The sequence below is a fragment of the Alexandromys fortis genome, unplaced genomic scaffold, assembly GCF_014885135.2.
Source record: "Alexandromys fortis isolate MF-2015 unplaced genomic scaffold, M_Fortis_MF-2015_v1.1 scaffold_11, whole genome shotgun sequence".
In the NCBI taxonomy this organism is placed as follows: Eukaryota; Metazoa; Chordata; class Mammalia; order Rodentia; family Cricetidae; genus Alexandromys; species Alexandromys fortis.
This window is the reverse complement of record NW_026067912.1, coordinates 4123167-4146079: the sequence shown is the minus strand read 5'-3', so window position 1 is coordinate 4146079 and position 22913 is coordinate 4123167. Positions and strand designations below refer to the sequence as shown.

Sequence of the window (22913 nt, the reverse complement as noted above, 5' to 3'; positions counted from 1 at the left end):
GCATAATACTCTAATGTGTATATATTCCACACTTTCTTCATCCATTCTTCCATTGAAGGGCATCTAGGTTGTTTCCAGGTTCTGGCTATTACAAATAATGCTGCTATGAACATAGTTGAACAAATGCTTTTGTCATATGATAGGGCATCTCTTGGGTATATTCCCAAGAGTGGTATTGCTGGGTCCAGGGGTAGGTTGATCCCGAATTTCCTGAGAAACCGAAACACTGACCTCCTGGTATTTTGACTCTTACAATCTTTCTTTTCACCTCCTCTTTCATGATGTTTCCTGAGCCATAGACTCAGGAGCTGTAATGTAGATGTGTCCATTGGGGCTGAGCTCCATGCAATCTGTCAGTCTCTGCATTGTGTTAAGTTTCTATTATGGTCTCCATTTACTGTAAAGAAAGTCTCCCTCGATGAGGGGTAGTGCTTACAAATATCTGTGGGTATAAAGGTATGATTTAGAATGCAGTAAGGAATTGTGCAAGTCCAGGAAAGTGGTGGTAATAAATTCTGTTGGAAGGTCCATGACCCCACTAGCCCTGGGAAACCTGGCTAGGTTTCCAGTACCAGGTCTGTTTCCCCTCTGTTAATATTAAAGCAGCAGAAATGTTTAAGATAAATGAGGACGCTGATTAGCGTATCAGCTGTCTTCATTTTACTGTAATCAGTGAATGAGTATAAAGGGCAAAACCAAGTTGATTAAGGAAAACAAAAGTCAACACAATCAAACTAGCCTGGCTTAGCAACAAAGAAGGTATGAACTGCTTACTCCTCAAAGTGCCAATCATTCGATCATAGCAGGATCCAGAGGCCTTATCAGAGGTAGGTACCTTTCACTCAAAACTGCAATATACACAGACACAGACAGACAGACAAACCGACATACACACACACACACACACACAATGCATGCACCCATGCATGCATGTACACACACGCACACACATATGCACTGATAGCTGCCAGAACTGAATCCTCTCCATATCTATCTCTGTAGAAAGAGACCTTCTCTTTCCTTCCACATTTTCAACACAAGTTTGTCGTACTGTCATTAACTTGAATCAAATCTCATCCTCTTTCTGAATCCGTGTACGTGACCAAATTGAAATGCACCAAGTGGTTGGACCAAGATGTGCCCCATGGAGTGAAGAGGCATTTAGATTGACATACAAGAGAACATGGAACATCATTTGTATTCTGCACGTTGGCAGATAAAGCAGCAGACCTGATTCCCTGGTTGGAGCAAAACCACTGCCATTGAAGTAGCTTCCTGGGAAAATGTCCAGCTTGCTTGGGAAGTTTATTTGGGGCTGGAAGCATCCAGCTGGAATGGAGAGGGCAAAATACTTAATTACTGCCTGATGCCAAAACGAGATTGCACGTTTTATATTTATTCCCCTCCTTTGTCTTTCAGCTTCGCAGAGGCAGGAAGATCATGAGTGACTGGAGAAACGTGTCCCAGTGAAAGCTGAAGTGCGAATAGTAAGTGGTTTTCTTATTGGTTGATCACACAATATGGACCCCCCTGGTGCCCAGAGGAGCTTCACTAAGCTGCCATTGTTTCCTTCCGTGCACTTCAGCAAGTATCAGCTAACTTCATTAGTCAATCAGATGCCAAGTTTATGGCTCTAGTTTCTCTGCAATGTTTGTATCTGCATGTATATAAACATGTGTGCACACTCTGAGCAATCTAGGAACTATCAGGTTATATATTAAGATGTGTTCTTGTCTGTAAATAACAGGAAATACAGGCTTACCATGGCTTAGGTAATATTTTTGTTATGGACTTGTGTAGCAGGAAGTCTTAACACAGAGCAAGTTCACAGAGTGGAGATAGCTAACCATGCCACCAAGACCTGATTCTGACAACTTCAGATGGATATCTCTCCCATGTCTCGCTTTTTGTGCACTTTTCTAGGAAGCCCCCAGCTCATGTTCATTTGCCTGAATGTGTCACATGCTTTTGTGACAGAACATGTGGGACTACCTACCATGTTTTGGACCAGCCCTTAGTGCTCCTAGGTATAGAGACGGTAAATCTGAAACACCAGGATCTTCTGGAGCAAAGTAAACCAAATGATGATCTTGTTAGAAATAACACAAAAAGGTGAACGTTCCTTTTACAGGCCAGCGGCAGTGTCTGTGGGATAGCAAGGCTATGCAAACTTCATTACTCATTCACCTAAGACCAGACTGATGAAAATAGCCATTTTCACGATCTCCACCTTGGCTCACCTCCTCCCAAGTCACGGGTGAAGTTAAGAAGTGAAGAGAAATACTTTGAATCTGGATATAAAACCCAAGTCATTATCATTATACCATAGGCAGACTGTTTCTTCAATTTGCATAATTATAAACTCCTTCTCTAAGAGTAAACATTGCAGCCAACTTTAAAAAAAAACAACTACAAAGCAGCATTAAATATGCATTGCTAATTTGACTTTCTAATTTGTCAGGGATCTTCACAAAGACATGCAGAGCTCCAGAGATCCTGGATGCTTAATAAAACATTCCACCTGTCGAAAAAGAAGTCACAGGGAAAGAAAGCTAAATATCAGGGTCGGTGTGGGACTCGGGCATTAGCTAAAGAATTTCAGTTGGTGCCTACCTGTAGGAGTTGATTCTATTAGTGTGACTCTCAAATTTATTCTTCTGTGCACTGACTCCTCTCATCAAACATAGGTGATTGTTTTGTGTGCCCTAAGAAATAACATTTCCTTAATGGGTTTCTATTTAGTTGTGTGCTGGATGTGTATTTGGGCATTAATAAGAAGTGGTTGGATTCATGCACAAAGGCTATGTTGTCTTCCAAATCACTTTTACTGATCTGTCCCAAACATCTAGGACAACTCCTGAACTGGTCCTTAAAGGCCCCAACTATAGCATAGATATGATACATGACATTATGAAATGCTCAGCTGTTCCTATATTCTTTGACTTGAATTTACAAGTTGGTGACAGTGGTAACCAGGACTTGGGATATAGATCTTTATACACATAAAAGCACTCCTGCAGTTTCGTTACAGATTATATGCGTGTGTATACGTATACACATATATATGTATATATATGATGTATGTGTATTTACTTTAGTAGCTGCCTTTTAAGTTGAACTGTACATCATATACATCTTCATATATATGTGTTTCATGTGTACACATCAGTTTTACTGTGAATTAGCATTGCACTTCAGGTATTAGCGTCAATCCTTTGTTTAAAAATATGTGTCATCTAAAGTTACATTTTAAATGACATCAAACTATTCCCCTCCAAGCAAAGCTTTCTCCGCAAATACAGTTATCCCTGCGGTGATGTCTCTTCATCTGTGAGTGGTCCCAAGACTGTGTCAAGGGAGGAGTCATCAAGAGCCAGGTTCATGACACTGTCCATGGGCTACCAGAATAGAGCCCCTCTAGATACACTTGTCAGGCTAGGGGCTCCTGTCAGAGAAAGAAATGGTAAGGGGAAAGGAGGAAGAAAAATGTGGGAGAATCATGGTCAATTATATTGTTTAAGTGAAACAAAGTGTTTCTTTTTTTAAAAAATTACTTATTTTATGTATATGGTGCTCTATCTACACATAGAGCCCTACAGGCCAGAAGAGGGCACCAGACCTCATTACAGATGGTTGTGAACCACCATGTGCTTGCTGGGAATTGAACTCAGGGCCTCTTGAAGAGCTGCCAATGTTCTTAACTGCTGAGCCATCTCTCCATCCCCTGATGAATTCTTTTTTTTTATTGATTTTTATTGAGCTCTACATTTTTCTTGCTTCCCTCCCTGCCTCTCACCTCCCCTTCAACCCTCTCCCAAGGTCCCTATGTTCCCAATTTACTCAGAAGATCTTGTCTTTTTCTATTTCCCATGTAGATTAGTATATCTCACTAAGGGCCCTCATTGTTGTCTAGGTTCTCTGTGATTGTGGTTTGTAGGCTGCTTTTCTTTGCTTTATGTTTAAAAACCACCTATAAGTGAGTATATGTGATAATTGTCTTTCTGTATCTGGGTTACCTCACTCAAAATGATGTTTTCTAGCTCCATCCATTTGCCTGAAAATTTCAAGATGTCGTTATTTTTTTCTGCTGTGTAGTACTCCATTTTGCAAATGTACCACATTTTCCTTATCCATTCTTCAGTTGAGGGGCATTTAGGTTGTTTCCAGGTTCTGGCTATGACAAACAATGCTGCTATGAACATAGTTGAGCACATGTCCTTGTGGCACAATTGAGCATCCTTTGGATATATACCCCAAAGTGGTATTACTGGGTCTTGAGGAAGGTTGTTTCCTAATTTTCCGAGACACCGCCACACTGACATGCAAAGGGCCTATACCAGTTTGCATTCCCACCAGCAATGCAGGAGTGTTCCCTTTACCCCACAACCTCTCCAGTATAAGTTGTCATCAGTGTTTCTGATCTTGGCCATTCTTACAGGTGTAAAATGGAATATCAGAGTTGTTTTGATTTGCATTTCTCTGATAACTAAGGATGTTGAACATTTCCTTAAGTGTCTTTCAGCCATTTTAGATTCCTCTGTTTAGGTCTGTACTACATTTTTTTACTGGATTATTTGTTCTTTTGATGACCAATTTGAGTTCTTTGTATATTTTGGAGATCAGACCTCTGTCTGATATGGGGTTAGTGAAGATCTTTTCCCATCCTGTAGGCTGCCGTTTTGTCTTGTTGACTGTGTCCTTTGTTTTACAGAAGCTTTTCAGTTTCAGGGGGTCCCATTTATTAATTGTTTCTCTCAGTGTCTGTGCTACTAGGGTTATATTTAGGAAGTGGTCTCCTGTGTCAGTGAGTTCAAGTGTACTTCCCACTTTCTCTTCTATAAGGTTCAGTGTGGCTGGCTTTATGTTTAGGTCTTTGGTCCATTTAGACTTGAGTTTTGTACATGATAATAGATATGGGTCTATTTTCATTCTTCTACTTGTTGATATCCAGTTATGCAAGCACCATTTGTTGAATATGCTTTCTTTTTCCCATTCGATATTTTTTGCTTCTTTGTCAAAAATCGAGTGTTCGAAGGCATGTGGATTAATATCTGGGTCTTCAATTCAGTTCCATTGGTACTCCTGTCTGTTTTTATGCCAGTACCAGGCTGTTTTTAGTACCGCAGCTTTGTAGTAGAGTTTGAAATCAGGGATTGTGATGCCTCCAGAAGTTCTTTTATTGTACAGGATGAAACAAGGTGATTTGAAACTAGGATTATACTTTAAACAAAAATGTAAGGTATATTGCAGCCCAAATCTTATCATATGAAAAGTATGCCCCATGTTCTGTGCCCCTTAACTACAGTAGTCGCTTTTAAAGTCAATAAAATATTGGAAGAGATATAAGCTGTGAAAATGAACATATAAATCATTATCAAATTTATATAAGACTTAATATGGACTAAGTTTGCCCCCCTAAAAAAATTCCTGTCTGGGGCGGTTAGATCTGTCACTGCTGCATGCTCCCTTCCTTGAACTTTTGAAGATAGAATCTCTCTTGTCTGGGTATACGCGCAGGCATAGCCTGGAAGACTTATGTCAAGACAAATTTGAGAAATATGACTAATAACCAGCCATGGCTTAGTGACTGCTACAGAGCTGGTCTTCTCCATGGGGATGGCCCTGTTCACAGGAGGTGAACAAACCAGTCCTGTATCCTTGACCCAGAATATTCATCTGAATCTCTACAGTAGCCTGGTGGGCCAGGGAGCTATAGATGAAGGCAATATGTGGAATTCCATCAGCGTGGTTGTCTCCCCATTGCTGGCAATATTCATGGCTCACAACTACAACCAGGGAGGAAGTGGCATATAACCTTAAGAATCTTTCAAGCTGATTGGAAGTCAAAACAAAGCAGGGAAGAAAGGATCCACACACAAAGAAAGCAGGCTTTGACCTTCACACACAGTCAAAGCCATACATAGCTGGAACGTGACTTTAGACCTGTGTGGCTTGCAAAATAGAAACCCCAAGTAAAATTAAAACAAAAAAATTTATATTCTGATTTCAAATGGAAAGTTAAAACCCTAAAGCAGTAAATTGTGCATGGATGAACTTCCTACCCACTGACCAAAGACACAATCACCTCAGGAAAACAAAGACTGGCCCAAGACTGTCCTAAGGAAGAGAGGCACAGGTTCTAGAGTTAAGTCTTGGCAGAGGACATCATCTTTTGTCAACAACTTACAGACAATGTGTCTCACTTGAGACTCACAGCATCATGGGAGGGAACAAAGAGTATTTTTTTTTAACTCATATTACCCTTGCATCCAGTCACGTGGCCATGTGATAGAAAGAAGACCAGCCCGCATCTCTCTGTGCCTGATGCCCACGTAAGACAGTTTCTGCTCCTCCAGGAGCACGATGAGACTGCTTGGTGGGGACCAACACAGCCAGCCCATCCTAAGAAGCATTTAGTACTCATTAACTGCCAGCCTTTGCCAAGTATTCCAGCCACTCTTCCTTTAGGGCAGAACTCAAGACCAAAGTTGTTTACTTTGTGAACCTCCTGGGGTGATACTGGAGAAGTTGCTAATGAACCAAGGCAGATAAAGAAGGCAGCCAGTTCAATTAAACCCCCAGGAAGGTCTTTTGTGACTCCCTACCTGCAGGGGAAAACACTAAATAGGAAATGTGTGTATGAAAAGAAAAATAAAGAGAAAGGGTGTCTATGCTAATTTCCCCCAAAAGTTCACAGGCAACTTAAGGATGGCAGACAGCCCAGTTGCCTTCAGAGCTATCAGGCTAGACTTTTGTGAAGAAACTTTGCTGCTGCTAATGGAAACCCCTGGTTCAGCCACCTACTAGTATTCCCGTTGTATTTAAAGGAGTTGACAGGTAGGCATCTTGTGACCACTGGGCAGAGCAGAGGTGGGTCCCTGAGAGTGTCTCCTCATGCAGAATATGATACTGTCTTGCTGAAAAGAATAAAAAAAAGGACTTTCCACAGGGCAGGGAACCAGAGAGGAGTGGGGGGGAGGGGGAGAGGAGTGGGGGGAGGGGGAGAAGAGAGGGGGGAGGGGGAGAAGAGTGGGGGGAGGGGGTGTAGTGTGGGGGTGGGGGTGGGAAATGGGAGGCTGGGAGGAGGCGGAAACTTTTTTTTTCTTATTCTCAATAAAAAAAAAAAGAGCATATGGTCAAAAGTCAAAGAGAATTAAAGTCAAGGTCTAGATCTGCCACTCTCTAACTGTGGCACTGGAGATGGCTACTGCACATCCATATTCTTCAGCTATAGGACGGAGCTGCTGGCGTACCAAACAATGAATATGAAAAGTACTGTTCTGCCGGGCGATGGTGGCGCACGCCTTTAATCCCAGCACTCCTGAGGCAGAGGCAGGCGGATCTCTGTGAGTTTGAAACCAGCCTGGTCTACAGAGCTAGTTCCAGGACTGGCTCCAAAGCCACAGAGAAACCCTGTCTCGAAAAACCAAAAAAAAAAGAAAAGAAAAGTGCTGTTCTCCTTGGTCATCGTATCTTTTTAACAGAGATGGAAGTGACCACAGAAAGCATCTCATTAAGAATCCTACTGAGACGTTCATAGCTGAGTCCCAGTCTTGCTACCTGTGTGACCTGATTTTATGGCTTCAGTGTCATAGGCATCCTGTTGCCTTGATAAACAGTTACTATAGTATCTGGGTAAATTCCATGCTTCTCCTAGCCAAGACTACATTGTTTACTCCAACGCTGAATCTATGTAATAAGCGTATATATTTTCCAAAGCTCCTTGGGTTCAGCCATCAGAGTACTCAGCATCAGACTTTAGGACAATCTGGGATCACTGACCTTAGTCCTAGAGCAAGGCTTTGCAACCTGAAGTTCTCAGAACAACAGCACTTACTAGAAAATGATAGCAAGTAAGGACCCCAAATGTATCCTCAGTTTTTCTGATTCACAGTGTACTGATCTCATCAAATCAACACAACAAAACTAAGAGAGCAGGATAGCTTTGGGGTCTGTTTTGTGGAGTGTGGTCCAGATTTTCCAGGCCACCCATGTGTTAGCAACTGCTTAGAACTGTCAGTTGGTTGTTGACTCCCCCCCCTGCCCCCCCCCCGGGATTTATCCTGGAGATTCCAGCTACAATAACAGACCCAAGGGTCTGCATCTCTGCTTTGCCCCTGACCACAGAAACTATCCAAGCCGGCTTCGTGGGCCATGTTAATTTCCAGGATGAAAGGAGCTATTGAGATTAGCAAGTCTGGCACACGGACCTATGGCCTGGCACACGGCAGATATAGTTAGAGGCTAGAATCTAAAGGAACTGGGGTAAACAAGACACCCTCATGTTCTATTGAGTGAAATTTAAATTGGCACAGTCAGGATGGAAGACTTCATAAAAGTTTTTCAGGAAAACTCACAGTATGGCCCAGCAACCAAACCAAGTATTTTACCCCCAAAGGTTTGAAATCAGAATATAAATGTTGTACCTGCCCTATCTTGATCATTCAGAACCCAAGAGCTTATCAGATGATCATATGATGAAAAAGAGTCTTTTGCATTTTATATATATATGTATACATACACTTATATTTATAAAATATATTTATATCTATATATGCATAATGCAAAAGAATTGGCTTTTAAAGGAAGTTTTGTCCTTTGTGACACATGTGGGGAACTGAAGGACACTTTGATAGGTAAAATAATCCTAGCATGAAGAAACAATAATTGCACATGCATTTGTATATTTGTGGAAGCTGCAATGATTGAACTCAAGAGAAGCAAACAGCGTAATGGCTGTTTCAGTGCTGAGGTATGAAGGAGAATGCGAATGGGATGGTGGAGGAAGACAAAGCCTTGGTTAGTTAGGAAGAAGGAGCTGTTCTGTGCTATTGACAGATGCTGCGCATCCATGTAAATACAGTAACTAAGACTTCAAAATCACTGAGAGTCCATTTTTAAATGTTCTTACCATATAAATGATAACTATTCAAGATGATTGATACAGTAATTAGTCTGATCTAATCGTTCCACGAGTGTTCATAAATCACAGCATCACTTTGTGCCCTGTTAATGTAATTTGTCTGTTTAAAAATAAAATAGTAAAACTCACAGAAGGGAAGAGCAGAGTCTCTGAATGCCAGGAATATTCTGAGCACGGAGGTAACACACCTCAGTAAACTTAGAAGACAGTGCTGGTACTTATCCTATGTTTTATCCCATGATGCTCTCTGCTGATAAAGATGAGAAAATGGGACTACCTGGAATACAGATAAAGACATAAAAACGCAGGCCAAAGCCAGATGGGAAAACCCCAGCTTCAAGAAAAAGGAAAACATTTACTAAAAAAAAAAAAAACAAACAATCAAATCAATAAAAGAAAACTTTTAGTAAGTGCTATTACTGTTGATAATGACTATCGCTTAAAGCAACACAATGCCTTTTGGCTTCAATCCTCTTCCCTCTTTTATTTTCCTCATTTGTAAGAAGATTTACAACGGGCCCACTCCATAAGGTTAGGAGGACTAAATGAGTCAATGCGTAGAAAGCACTTAGCAGAATGAACGCCTCATAATTGTTCAATGGATGTGAGATTATTATGATAATTGCTGTTAGGCTGTAGATTTGGTCTTTATAGGCAGTAAAATTTACTCATCTAAGAGTGGAAATGCAGCAAATGATTCCGTTGGATGCGTTATGTGTAATAAAATATTACATTTATATAATTAGGGCTAACATTTATGACTTTAGATACTGTATTAGTTTTCTATTACTATCTTACAAATTACAGAACTTCACAGCTAAAAGCACCAGCTATTTATCAAGTCACATTGTCTGTAGGGCAGAAGTCTAGGAAATGCACGGCTAGGTCCCTCACTTGAGTCTACAAGGCTGCAATTGAGTTCCGATCTTTTTTAGAGGGTCTTGGAAAAAATCCACTTCCCACCCAACTCAGACTGTCAACCAGGGCAGTTCCTTGGAGAAATAGCACCACAGTTCACATATCCTGTTAATTCTCAGACCTGGGACCCTCTTATCTCCTACATGTCATCAGCCTTCTCTGCCATGTGACTCCATCCATTCACTTATCCACACGTTCATTGACAATAGAAAACATCTCTTGTGCTTCCGGATCTCTCTTTCCAAAAGGAACCATTTGATACTAGTCAGGCTCATCCTGGGTCATCTGTTTGGAGTTTTAAGTAGTGTGCCAATTCCCTTCCTAGCCATTATCTACAAGAGTACTTAGTGAATGGCAAGAGTTGTGTATAAAACAGGAGCTAGGGATTCTGCGGGTCACCTTGGTGTTCTTCCTGCTACAGATTCATTTTCTCATCCTCTTTTGCTTGGATCATAGCAAGAAGGGACAGGCAGCTAATAGGGAAGTGTGTGACATTATGGCATAAATACTAGATCTAACACTAGACTTTTCCTAATATTGATTTATTAACATTCACATATATGATGAACATCATGAGATGACGGAGAACTTAATTTTCTTGGCTACTACAAGCACCTCACATCACGTTCCCACACTTAACTATATACAACAAAAATAAGCATTGTGTGGCTTTGAAAAACAAGATGGGGCAATAAATGAGAGTATAAGAGTGGCCAGTGTGTGATGTGCAGCTTGCAAAATAATGTTTTGTTTTGTGTTGTTTTGTTTTGGAGAGAGCATCTCACAAAATCACACAGGCAGTACTTGTACTGATTCTATAGCTCAGCTAAGGCCTGAGCGTATGACCCCCATCTCCCGCCCCTCCTTTTCAGTTAGCTAGGATTACAGGTGATTTATTTACCTTGGCTTCCCAAGTTGCTGAGATTACTGGTCTACACCTATTTTATAATTACACTTCATAGGTGGGACAGCCAGGACCCTTAGTCAACACGAACCAGGGCTAAAGTTGTTTAATGTGCTATGGTATTAAATAGTATCTAGTAAGAATCCCGAATGCAACTGGGCACTGGCTGTGTAACTCGGTTAGCCTTTTAAACGCCAATTTGGTCACCTGGGCAGGGCAGAGGTGTATGTTGCCTAACAGGGCTGATTTGAGAGTGCCATCTGTCTTATGAGGTTGACATGGTTGTGACCACCTGCCACTGCATGCAGCTTTGCAGTGTAAAGACACTGTGTCCTTCTCAGGACCTTGCCATGCAGTTGAAGGAACAGAGCTTCAGAACCGGGGCCAGAGCCATATTTAAACCCCAACTCTATTTCCTTTAGCAGATTAGTAAACATCTAGAGATCCCATAGCCTTAGAAAGTGGGAGCAGAAGGGATAAACGGCAGCTTAAACACGAGCCATCGTGTGTAGCAGATATCCAAGATAGAGTGGATACCTGAGCATGGGTTCCTTTTAAATCACTAGGCATTTATTTATATAACACCTGGGTGATTGTTTCCCAAACTGAAAAATCATATATTCTACGATTTCCCCATGGCTATGATTTGTTTTGTCTTTACGATGTGTATGTTGGGGGTTTGACATGATGCACATATGGAGATCAGAGGATAACCTCTGAGGTTGGTCCTCACCTTCTACCGTGTTTGCGGCAGGTGTCCTTAGCTGGCCTATGAGTTTCAGGGTAATTTTCCTGTCTCTGTATCCCATCTCACCATAGAAGTGTCTGGCCTACAATTATACAATACCATGTCTGATTTTACAGGGTTTCTGGAGATTCGAACTCATGTCTTCACATTTCATAGCAAGCACTTTACCCACTAAACCCCCTCCCAAGTGCCTTAATATTATTTAACTCAATCTGTTGTTTCCTTACCCATAAAATTACAGTTTTGATATGCCATTTTCATTTTCTATAAAATCATGCTAAGATAAATGCTTAGCCATTAAAATAAAAATGTACGACAAAGTTTCCATGTGGCCTTTGTACTGGGGATGGCTACAGTAAAGAAGCAAAAATACACCATTTAAATATAAATGTCCCTAGGAGTCCCTGATGAAATTAGTCAAGAGCTAACTGTATTTAAGATACTTTTATTTTTTTGTTGTTGGAGTTGTACCTACAAATAGAATTCATATAATTTTTAAATTAAGCTAAGAAATGGGGCTGGAAGGAAGGGGCCTAGTGGAAATGCAGTGAAAACATCCCAGCACCAGACGTCCTTCTTAGATATCCTAACTCCAGAGTCTGTGCTTTTATAACACACGGAAAAGAAAAAGTGTTGAGAAGCCACGTGACAAGGTAGGAGCGAGAAAACAAAGACAGAAAAACAGAGGAACAGTGAAAGGAGTGGGGGCTAGGAAAGCAGGGAGGAGAGGTGTGGAACCTAGGCATGCATACATGTTTATTTCATTACATCCCTCAGCTCCTGTGGACTTTATTTTCTGTATATGTGTACTAATACGTGTGTATGTGTGTGTTGTGTGTGCATGCCACAGCCAGAGGTCAGCCTCCACTGTCATCCCTCAGGTACTGTCCCCCTGCCCCAATGCTCACCCAGTAGGCTAGGCTGGCCTTCAGAAAGCCCCAGGGATTGTCCTGGCTCCGCCTACCAGGCCTGGAGCTACTAGTGCACACCACAGTCTCTTTCAGTGGCTGCTAGGTATTGAGCTCAGTTCTTCCTGTTTCCATGGCAAGTGCTTGGCACAATGAGCTATCCCCATTGCCCTCCTCTGGGCTTTAAATTGCAGTTCCTCCCTAGTAGCTTCACCTTGCCTGTTACTTCGGTGATTGACAGCTCTCCAGCTGTTCTTTTTTGTTCGGCCTTTAGAATTCCACCGCAAATCCAGGTGCCACGGATGCGCCCTGGGTCAGAATTATGAACAGTGCAGCTTGTTCATAATCAGCACCATCCGACTCCAGCATCTGAACCGTCAAGCTGGGAGCCTTAACACTGAGACCCTGCCCTGGAACTGAAACACAGAAGCACTAATTGCGTGTCGGCAGCCAAGTGAAAATGGCCTTGAACAAGAGAACGGAAGGGTTTCTTTTGACTTCCCGCTCCATGCTAAGTGGTTCTCAGGAGGTGGATCTCATACAGCCGCTTGCTTCTCCGACTAGAATTACATTTTCTATCTTTGCCATTTCCTATCCCAAGAAGCACAGCCACGCTGTCTGCTCAGTACCAAGGGAAGAGCACTTTCATTCTGTATTTTAATTAGGCCCTGACATCTGGTGTGGCCCAGGGGCACTTATTTGCACACCTGCAGGCTATTGGCTGTAAAGGAGCCCAGCCTGGGTGGAGATTATGCGCGCAGATGGAGTCTATGGTCGTTTAATTTAATAGAGCAATTGTGTGGGCCTTGTCAAATATTCTGCAATTGTGAAACGTGGGCCCCTTCTCAGCTCCAGGTACACTGGGCTGTTCCTTATGCAATGCATATTTCACCTCTCCTGCCAGACGTGGTAGAAAATGTATTCAGTTAGAACAGACATTTGGCAACCAGGCAATCTTTGCAACCTTTCACGGGAGCAAAGAGAATGATGGGACTCTGGGAAGGAGCAGAATTCATAAAGACAATGAGATTTGTCAAGTTTCTAAGTGATCATCCACCCTCCTGGGGTAAGCCAATGTGCTATTTGGAGCTCCAGGCTCCTCTAATGAGGACTAAGAGTGAAGCCAAAGGGTCAGGAGGTGGACAGAAGGCACTGTGCTTTTCCACATCTGGATCGCCACCCACGGCTGAGGCTCCAGTTGGATGGAGCTGCACTGTGTTGCTCAACCCTCTCCTGGTGCCCTAGCGCTCCCTACACATCTATGAGAAGAGTGGCTAACAGTCAGAGGAAGTAGTGTGGCCAGACACAAGGACCTTTGGCTTCCCAAGCATATCCTTTTGGATGTTCTCAAAGCTTTGCAGCCAAGCCGGGTGGCTCGCTAGCAAACACTCATCAGTGTGTTCATTGGCTGCGACAGTCAGATGCTCATGGTTGACTTATGTGTAGTCTAGTTGTCTTCTGACTGCCCAGTGGGTCTTGGCTAGCTCCCATTACCTCAGGAGACAGGGTGCTTGTAACAGAGTAACAAAAGACAAAGGAAAAGACTACAGTATTGAAGAAATGTTGGAAGGAGTGAAAATTGCCCATGGGCTAGGAAGGTCTAGGTACTAAGACATTCATTCATGGATGGTGAGAAACTGTGGGAAATCTTTAAGAGGAAAGGAAACAGGAGGGTTTGTGGGCAGGCTTGGTTTACATTTCCACCTTCACCATTTTCCAACAGTGTGAAATTTACATTAGGCTTAGGGAAATGGCTCAGTGGTTAAGAGAATTGCTGTTCTTCTAGGCGATTTAAGCGCCCGTCAGGTGGCTAACAACCGCCTGTAACTCCATCTCCAGGGACTCCAGTGGCCTCCTCTTGCCTTCTTGTGCACCTGCATTCATGCGTACATACCCACATGTATACCCATAACTCAAAATAAATCTTTTTAAAAAACAATCTACATAAGAAGAGAAATTTACGCTAAGTGGCACAATTTGTCTAAACTTTTGTTTACTCATTTTCCCATTTAAAAACTGGGAATAATTATAATGCAACTCCCAGAGATAATCACAATTAAAAGAAGCAATGAGTATAAAGCACTTAGCAAAATGTCACACATGCAATAGATGCCTCGTTAGTCACAGGGCTGCTTGTGGGAACAAAGAGAATACAGATGGCAGCGATGACAGCAGGGCTCAACATCAGAAGCTCAATATTGACTAGAAAAGAGGAAAGAGGCGGCTGCAATTGTGGGGAGGAGCAGAGGCTCAGAAGGTATGGCATTAGCTTTGGGAGAGGCAGGACACCGAGTTCGGAAAATAATAAAGAGACAAAGAAGTGCTGAAGTTGAAACATCTAGGAATAGAAAAAGAAAGGGGGTTTTCCAAGAAGACAGGGGAGTTGAGCTTCAAATGATTGTGCTCTCCCTATGAAAACACAGGTGTTTAAGGAAGTAAATGGCAAACTTACCAAATTTACCAAATATCTACTCCGAATGGGAAAGCAACTTTCTGTCGTGATTATCTTTATCAAGACGGTGATACATCTGCATCACAAGAATTCTGGGTTTGTTTGTTTGTTTGTTTGTTTGTTTGTTTGTTTGTTTGTTTGTCGAAGAAATAAACAAGAGGACCACAATCAAAAAGTAACCTGTTACTTTTGGATTTGTGAAAATGCTTTCTCTCTACCCCTAAAAATGAAGTGAAGTATTTTGATTTGGTTTTTTTGTTTCTGTTTTGCTCTCAATTGAGATAGCAGTTTGCAATCCTCTTCATGGCCACAGACGTTTAATTCCAAGAGCTTTGGGGTTCAAATACCAGAACCCACTTTAGATGATACTGTGAGCTCGGGTTTGTTGCTTTAGGTCTCTGAAACACAGTCTCTTGGTTTGTCCAAAGGTATAGAAACACCCTCGTTTCCTTTAGAGAAAGCCTCGGTAAGCACCCAACGCAGTGAATAACAACATGTGGGAAGTACTCAGGCAGGGGCAGCCCCCTTCACTGCACTGCCCAAAGCAGGCCTTCTTCAGATGGCTCAAGAGCTGGAGGGAAAAGGAACGCTTGAAGGTGGGCATATTGCCCTGGTGATCCTGAGAGCCTGGGGCTTCACCAAGATTAGAACCCTCTGGAAATTAATCAGGGGCAGGTGTGGAACTCCAGGTCCTGTTCACCAAGATCTAGGTGGATGTGTGTGTGTGTGTGTGTGTGTGTGTGTGTGTGTGTGTGTGTGTGTGTGTGTGAAATAGGGCCCTATCACCCTGAAGGCAAACTGCTGCCCGGTGAGTAAAATAAAGGCTCTTATCAGAAAGTCAGATTTACCACCCGTACAGGCTACCATTCAATGTGAGAGAGTGTCCTTGCTAACGTTCAGTGAGAGTCAAGTCAGCATGTGGGTGTCTGCTTTTATGCTTTTTAAAGTGGCCTTCGCTGGAAAAGTAAAAGTGTTATGATTCTAGTGCAGCTGCCACGCATCTTTGGCTATATAATGCCAAACTATGGGCTCCTTAGTTTGCAAAACAGAAACTTTCTGTTTCATTGATTGGGACGGGAGACACAGGCGTGGCACCTTTTACCCATGTTTTTGAACATATATAGGAAGCACCTACCCAGGCATTACTTATTTCAGGCACACCCTTTGCAATACCCAGGCTACTCTTATAAGCATTTGTAAGGAGCCAGTTACTATATGGACTTGTTGCTTTATGGCCTAAGAGTGGCAGGGTGTTCTGGCTGTGTAACTAACCTGGAAATGGGAGCCGCGTTCACTCTCTTGATATTCAGAACTTGGGAGCCCTACTCGATGGATGCGCAATGCTTTCCTTTGGATATCAGACACAGAACCACTCCTGCAGAGCCTGTTATGTCTATACAACATGATCTGTGATCGTCACTGTCCGAGATAACTTCCTGCCCCTGAGAAAACGTACCTTAGATAATCAGCCTTGGTGAAGGACAGGTTGGTTTGGGCTCATGATTTCAGAAGATTTAGTCTGTGTTCACTGGGTCCTGTTGACTTTGAGCTGGTGGTCAGATTTTACATCGTCATGGAAGTGTGTGGTAGAAGAGACTGCTCACCCCATCACCATCTGGAAAGAAAGAAAAAAAAAAGAGGAGGAGCTGGACTCTCAGTAGTGACTTCAAAGGCATGCCTTCGGTGCTCGGGCTTGCTTCTTCTAGGTCTCGTGGCCTAAATGTTCCACCACCTGACAATAATGCTGTAGGCACGCAATCAAGGCTTGAATACATTGTCCTAGTGGGGACCTTCAAGATTACAAGTGGAGCATTGGAAAAGTCCAGATTTAGAAAGGCCTTGGATGGAAGTTCATGCCTTGCTGAGTTCAATAAATTAGCATGTGGGGGAAACAGAATTCATGAAAACAAACTACATACTCGGTGAAATAAATGATTATAGATGTACCATTCGAGATGGACACAACTGTTTCCTGGATTGGAGGCCAGAATTAGTTACTGTGCTTATTTGTGTGCTCCCTTTGGGACACTGTTAAGGGACTGACACGTTATTCAGATTGCAGACTGTCACTCAGGAGTGGTTGTGAAGACATTACAATACAGATGGATCTACCAGACAGATATCCAGCAAAGCCAGCCTTATCATGCAGGGTATGGAATAGTTAATGTTGGCTGTGCCTAGAAGTCTATTCAAAGCCAGATAACAAAGCAAATTCAAAGAAAATAATTAGGGATTTAAAGGGCCCCTGAAAGGCTTCTTTTAGAGGTCTTAGAATTGTAATTTTTGTGATTCAAAAGGAAATCTAATGATTGTCTAATTATTTATTATGGATTGGGCTGCTGCTTTGATGACTATAATAGAATTGAAAGTTTGTACCCCCAGGCTACCAAATCCAGCTTAAAATCCTTAGGGATTTCCCCCAAGAAAACCAGGCACCATAGCTAACAAGAAAAATAGGTGGAAATGGTTGCATTATTCATACCTGTGAGAATCATAAATATCTGATAAGAATCAAAATAATTAGATTGTGTCACAAGATTTTCTGAAACCTAAATTATTATTCTTACTTGTAGGCTCACACATACATGTGTTTCTTTTCCCCCTGTATGCATATGTCTGTCTGTCTGTTTGCTTGCCTGCCTGCCTGCCTGCCTGTCTGTCGTCTCGTAAATCTTGATCCCAGGATATTAAGATATACTAGAAGACAAACAGGAATGATTCAGCCCCAAGGGAACCCAAATCCACTCACCTACCTGGGACCACTAAATCTGAAAGGGATGAGTCGTTTTCCCTACTGGCCACCAACCCTGCATATATTGAATAATCTTACCATAGAAAGTACACACAAGAGATGAATGCTTTTGAAGATACATTGGCCTTGACTTCTGGTGACCTCTGTTTCAGTGTTTTGATCAAGCAAGCAATTTCTCTTCCTTTGCACAGAAATAATGACAATGGATAAGCAAAATAATACATGTGTTCAGCCCCTAAAGTTAGCAACCATATCTGCTATTCTTGAAGCATACACCATGTACTAGGTTTTGTTGAGCAGGTTATGTGTGCTTTACCTCTTTAACCGTCATTGAACCCTGTAGTGTTGATATGACTATACTAGGGTTACAGATAGGAAACCTGAGGTTAGCCAAGCATGGTGGTGCACACCTTTAACTGCATCACTGTCAGAGGCAGAGGCAGGTGGATCTCTGAGATGGAGGCCAGTTTGGTCTACAGAACCTGTCTTGAAAAGCAAATGTAAACAAATAAAAGAAAGCTGAGGCTTAGAAAGGCTGGGTATCACTTATAGCAGCGACACACGAAGTGTTGTAATGCCGACTGTGATGGAGAGCCACCTGCTGTTGGTTTGTAATAGAAAGTTCGCTTCACCTCCAGTCCAACCCTAAGCAAATGATACTATCCCTGATCATTCTTACCACGATTTAGATATTTGTCTTATTGAAAATGTCACCTTATGACCCACTACACCAACTACTTAGTTTACCTAATGGTTTATTTGTTGTGTTGTGCTTTGTTTGTTAGGTTATTTTTTTTATGGTGATTCTGCCCAAGTGAGTCTTTGGCAATGTCTAGAGACATTTTGACCCACTTCTCTTGGAACTATTGGGCTGATATCTAGAGAATGAAGGCCAGGCATGCTGCTAAACATCCTGCAGTATCCAGAAGAGCCCCACTACAAGAATTACACAGCCTAAGATATTCGCAGTGCTGAAACTGAGAAACCCTGCACCCTAGTCCCACAAAGAAGATTGAATTACATTCTCTGCTAGCTGAGATGTCTGTAGAAAACAACAATGCCCATCTAATCTTTTTACCCTGTTCATGTCTACCCTCTACTTGCTCACCATATCCCTGTCTCACTGTCTCTTCTTCCTGCATCTGTTTAAAAAACTTTAAAACACCACCTTTCCTAAAAAGAGGCTCAGAAGGCCAAAGAACAGTGTTCTCAACCTGTGAATCATGACCCCCTTTGTGGGGGAGGGGGATCAAATGACTCTTTCACGGGGGTCACATATCAGATATCCTACACATCAGATATTTACATTATGACTCATTACAGTGGCACAATTACAGTTATGAAGTAGCAGCAAAAATAATTTTATGATTGGGGCTCACCACAACATGAGGAACTGTATTAGGAAGGTTGAGAGGCATTGCTAAAGAACTTCTAAGGTCCAACATAAAGCAGATAAAACTCACAATACCCAGTTCCTGCCTCAGCTGTCTCTCAACTCTGCCCAAATACTCAGTTTATCCAGTTATTTTACGGTGAATGGTAGATTGCCTCTACTCTCACCAACTTTATCCCCTAGGGAACCATGTTGCCTATACAGGCAAGGACCATCATATTTATTATGGTCTAAATTGGTCATGCCTTCTTTTAAAGCCAATATGAACATTTCCAGATTCAAGACCTCAAAGCAAAGCTTGAGTACTTTCATGTCAAATAAGAATCTGTGTCAGGCATAGTGACACCAACTTTTATTCCCAGCACTTGAGAGGCAGAGCCAGGTAGATCTTTACGAGTTTGAAGCAAGGGTGATCTACATAGCTAGTTCTAGGTCCAGGGTAGCCTGGGTTACAGAGGAAGACCCAGTCCCTCTCCCCAAAATGGGTGTGTCAGTAAAAATAAATAAATTTTCCAAAAAGCTCCCATGTGATTGGTTCTTGGAAACTCATCAAGGTTATTCAATAGGAAATTGATAATCCTTCTAACAAACGACAGTAGAGCGGTGGACAGTGATGCACCAAAAGATTGACCTTGAATCCCTTTCCACACCATAAAGAAAAGTTAAATAAACCTAAAAAGTAAAGTTTGAATTGTAACTTTTTAAAAGAGAAAAGTCTTAGTGACCTTGGCAAGCATTTCCTCAGAACAACAGAAAAGCTGAAACTAGAAAAAAATCAATAAGTTGGATTTTATAAAATCAAAAGCTTTGCACTTCAAGAGATGCTATTACAGCAAGCACAAGATCACACACCTGCAATTATAGCATTCAGGATGCCGAGGCAGATGAGTCATGGGGTTAGGGCCGGCCTAGACTGTACCCCAGGATTCGGCCTGGGGGAGAGTAGGGAAGAAGGCAGGTGCTGTTATAAAACTACAGCTACATGGTTTCAAATATTTGTATGATACATATTTAATAAGCAAACGTACTCTAGTAAAGATTTTTTTCCTTAGTGGTGCTGGCCCTGTTTTAATCATAGTCCATTCTTTAGCTTCAGGTGATGACAATACACCTCCAATGTATTAAATACAAAACATCACACAAATGGTTCCAGCAGAGTCTTTGCTTCTGTCTGAACCTCACAAATCAAGCCTCCTTTATCTGTGTTGTTCTCAACATTCTTATCTTCCAAACACCTACAGAACCGCCCACTGAGCTCTAAGCCCAAAGGTCAAATGATATCATAATCCTCCCCCAAACCTCCCAGGTCTGTCACAGCAATACCATCTGGCCTCTTACCAATCTTTGTATGTTTTTAGGTTCCTGTTACTATGATAAACACCATTGAGAAGACAATGGATTTATTTCACCTTTCAACTCTCAGGTCACACTATCACTAGGGGGACACAAGGCAGAAACCTGGAGACAGGAGCTGAAGCAGAAGCTGTGGAGATGCCACCTACTGCTTCCTCTCTCTGGCTTGCTCCGCTTCCTTTCTTTAACAGCCCAGGGCTACCTGCCCATGGGCAGTACCACCAGAAGTGGGCTTCAGCCTTCCACCCAATCAAGAAAATGTCACCCCAGACTTGCCTACAAGCAATCTGGATGGAGGCGTTTTCTCAAATCAGGATTTTTGCCATGTAACTGTAGCTTGTGTCAAGCTGACAAAAAGAGAACAAGAAGGACAAGGACCTCTGCCTAAAACATATGGAGAACTCATAATGGAAGACCAATCGTTTGAAATGTACAGATCTGAACACTTTGGCTCTCAAAAAGTATTTTACAAGTGTCAAAAATACACGCTGTGTGATACTTCAGTTTGTAAGGAAATATGAACTGAAAGTGGCAAAGCCTGGGGAAAGTTACAGCAGGTTGTTATGTCTGTGGTGCCGGGGACTCCCCTGTACTACAGTAGGGACACAGAATAGAATCACTCTCTAAAATATATAATCTGGAAGTTGTATACAAAACCATAATGGAAGACCAACCCACTATGGGCTATAGGTGTTTCTCAGCAGTAAAGTGCCTACCCAACACACACAAGGCCTGGATTCAGTTCCCATAAGCATATAGCAATCAGTTGCCCTCATAGGCATTTCTCAAAAAGGACAGCAAAGCATACATGCACATAAGGCTGTTTAGACGGATGTTCAAAGTAGCTTTACTTATAACAACCAAACATTGTAAAGTACTCAAACATATGTCAACAACTAAATAAATAAACAAGTTTTGTTACATCTATGTAATTTAAAAAAGAATGTCTGACACCTAATATGATATGGATCAGTCTCAAGAAACTAGGCTGCCCAACCAATAAAAACATACACATACACATACATACATACATACATACATACATACATACATACACACACACACATTAACTACAGAAACCAATGCAGTAGCAGTAGCTTCCTAGGAGACAGAGGTAGGGAAACGCAAGAACAAGAGCTTATGGAAAAAGAGTGAAAGGAAAGTTTGAGGTAATGAGCATGCTCACATCTTGAGTGCAGAGATGATCTTAGGAATGTCTGTGTATGTAAGGACTCATCAAATCACATGCTTTAAACATATGTGAATCATATATAATATATTCTACTTAAAAATACTTTAATAGTTGTGGAAAGAAATAAGGAAAGGGGGAGGTGTGTGAATGTGCATACATGGTTGTGTATATGTGTGTGTGGCTTTTGGTTACCTGGACACTTTCCAGGGGCTAGGGGCTGTGGTATCTCTGTCCCTGATATGCTAAGTGAAGACCAATGCCTGCTTCCAATAGTTCCAGCCCCAACCTGTCATGTTAGGAGAATATAGCTATCCAAAATCAGCCTGCCTACCCACGAAGAACTAAAAAGGCTGCAATCATTTCCACAGCTATCAAGCATCATTGATACAATGGCCTCATTTGGGGTGATCTTGGTTATTAAGTATGGACTGAATTACAACAGTTATTTCAATTCAAGACACAGCATGGAGATCACCTGAGTCTCATGTCTGAAGGCTGCATCTCAGCATGTCTTTTATTTGCATAGAACGTTGCCATGCCTCATCCTTGACTAGCAGCATCCTTTGTCTGTCTGAATGTGTGTTCTTGAAAGCTTGTTTGAGTTTTCAAGGTTTCTTTCCTAACCAAGCAACTGTGAGACACTGATCTACAAAAGAACCACAATATACTGAGACGTTTCCTAGTAAGCAAGTGTCTTCTTCCAAAGAAGTGAAGCATATGTTTAGAAGTTAGATGTTTATTTATTTTGTTGGGAGGGCCATGTACCAAAGCTCATGAAAGCAGAGGATAGCTTCATGGAGTTGGTTTTTCACTATGTGAGCCCTACGGATTGAACTCAGGTCATCAGGTTTAGTAAGGAGGCTGCTTGTTCAGTTCCTAGCTGCTCAGCTCCAAAATAATCACACAGAAACTGTACTAATTAAATCAGTGCTTGGCCCATTAGCTCTAGCTTCTTATCAGCTAACTCTTGCATCTTAATTTAACCTATTTCTAGTAATCTGTGTATCACCACGAGATCGTGGCCTACCAGCAAAGTTTCAGCATATTCATCTCTGGATGAGGTTTCATGGCTTCTCTCTGCCTCTGCCTCTGCCTCTACCTCTGCCTCCACCTCCTTTCTTCCAGCATTCAGTTTAGTTTTCCCCAGCTACATAAGTTCTGCCCTATCAACAGGCCAAGGCAGTTTCTTTACTAACCAATGTTATTCACAGCATTGAGAGGGGAATCCCACATCAACCAGGCTTTCCTCTTACCTGCTGAGCCATCTTGCTGGCCCTCAAAGATTTCATTAATATTAGTTTTCTCTGTCTATATAGGAATAATAAAAATTATCTCACTCTATAATACAATGAGTTATTTTGATAATAGAA

General features: G+C 42.0%; 1 protein-coding gene across 1 annotated transcript in view; it reads left to right on the top strand.

Annotated features, from left to right (window-relative positions):
- The window catches only part of Atp10b (ATPase phospholipid transporting 10B (putative)), a 271382-nt gene that overhangs the window by 97732 nt on the left and 150737 nt on the right, over positions 1–22913 (top strand). Inside the window, exon 2 of the mRNA XM_050138627.1 lies at positions 1420–1487. The gene's annotated coding sequence lies outside the window, so the exon portion shown is untranslated. The remainder of the gene's footprint in view (positions 1–1419; positions 1488–22913) is intronic.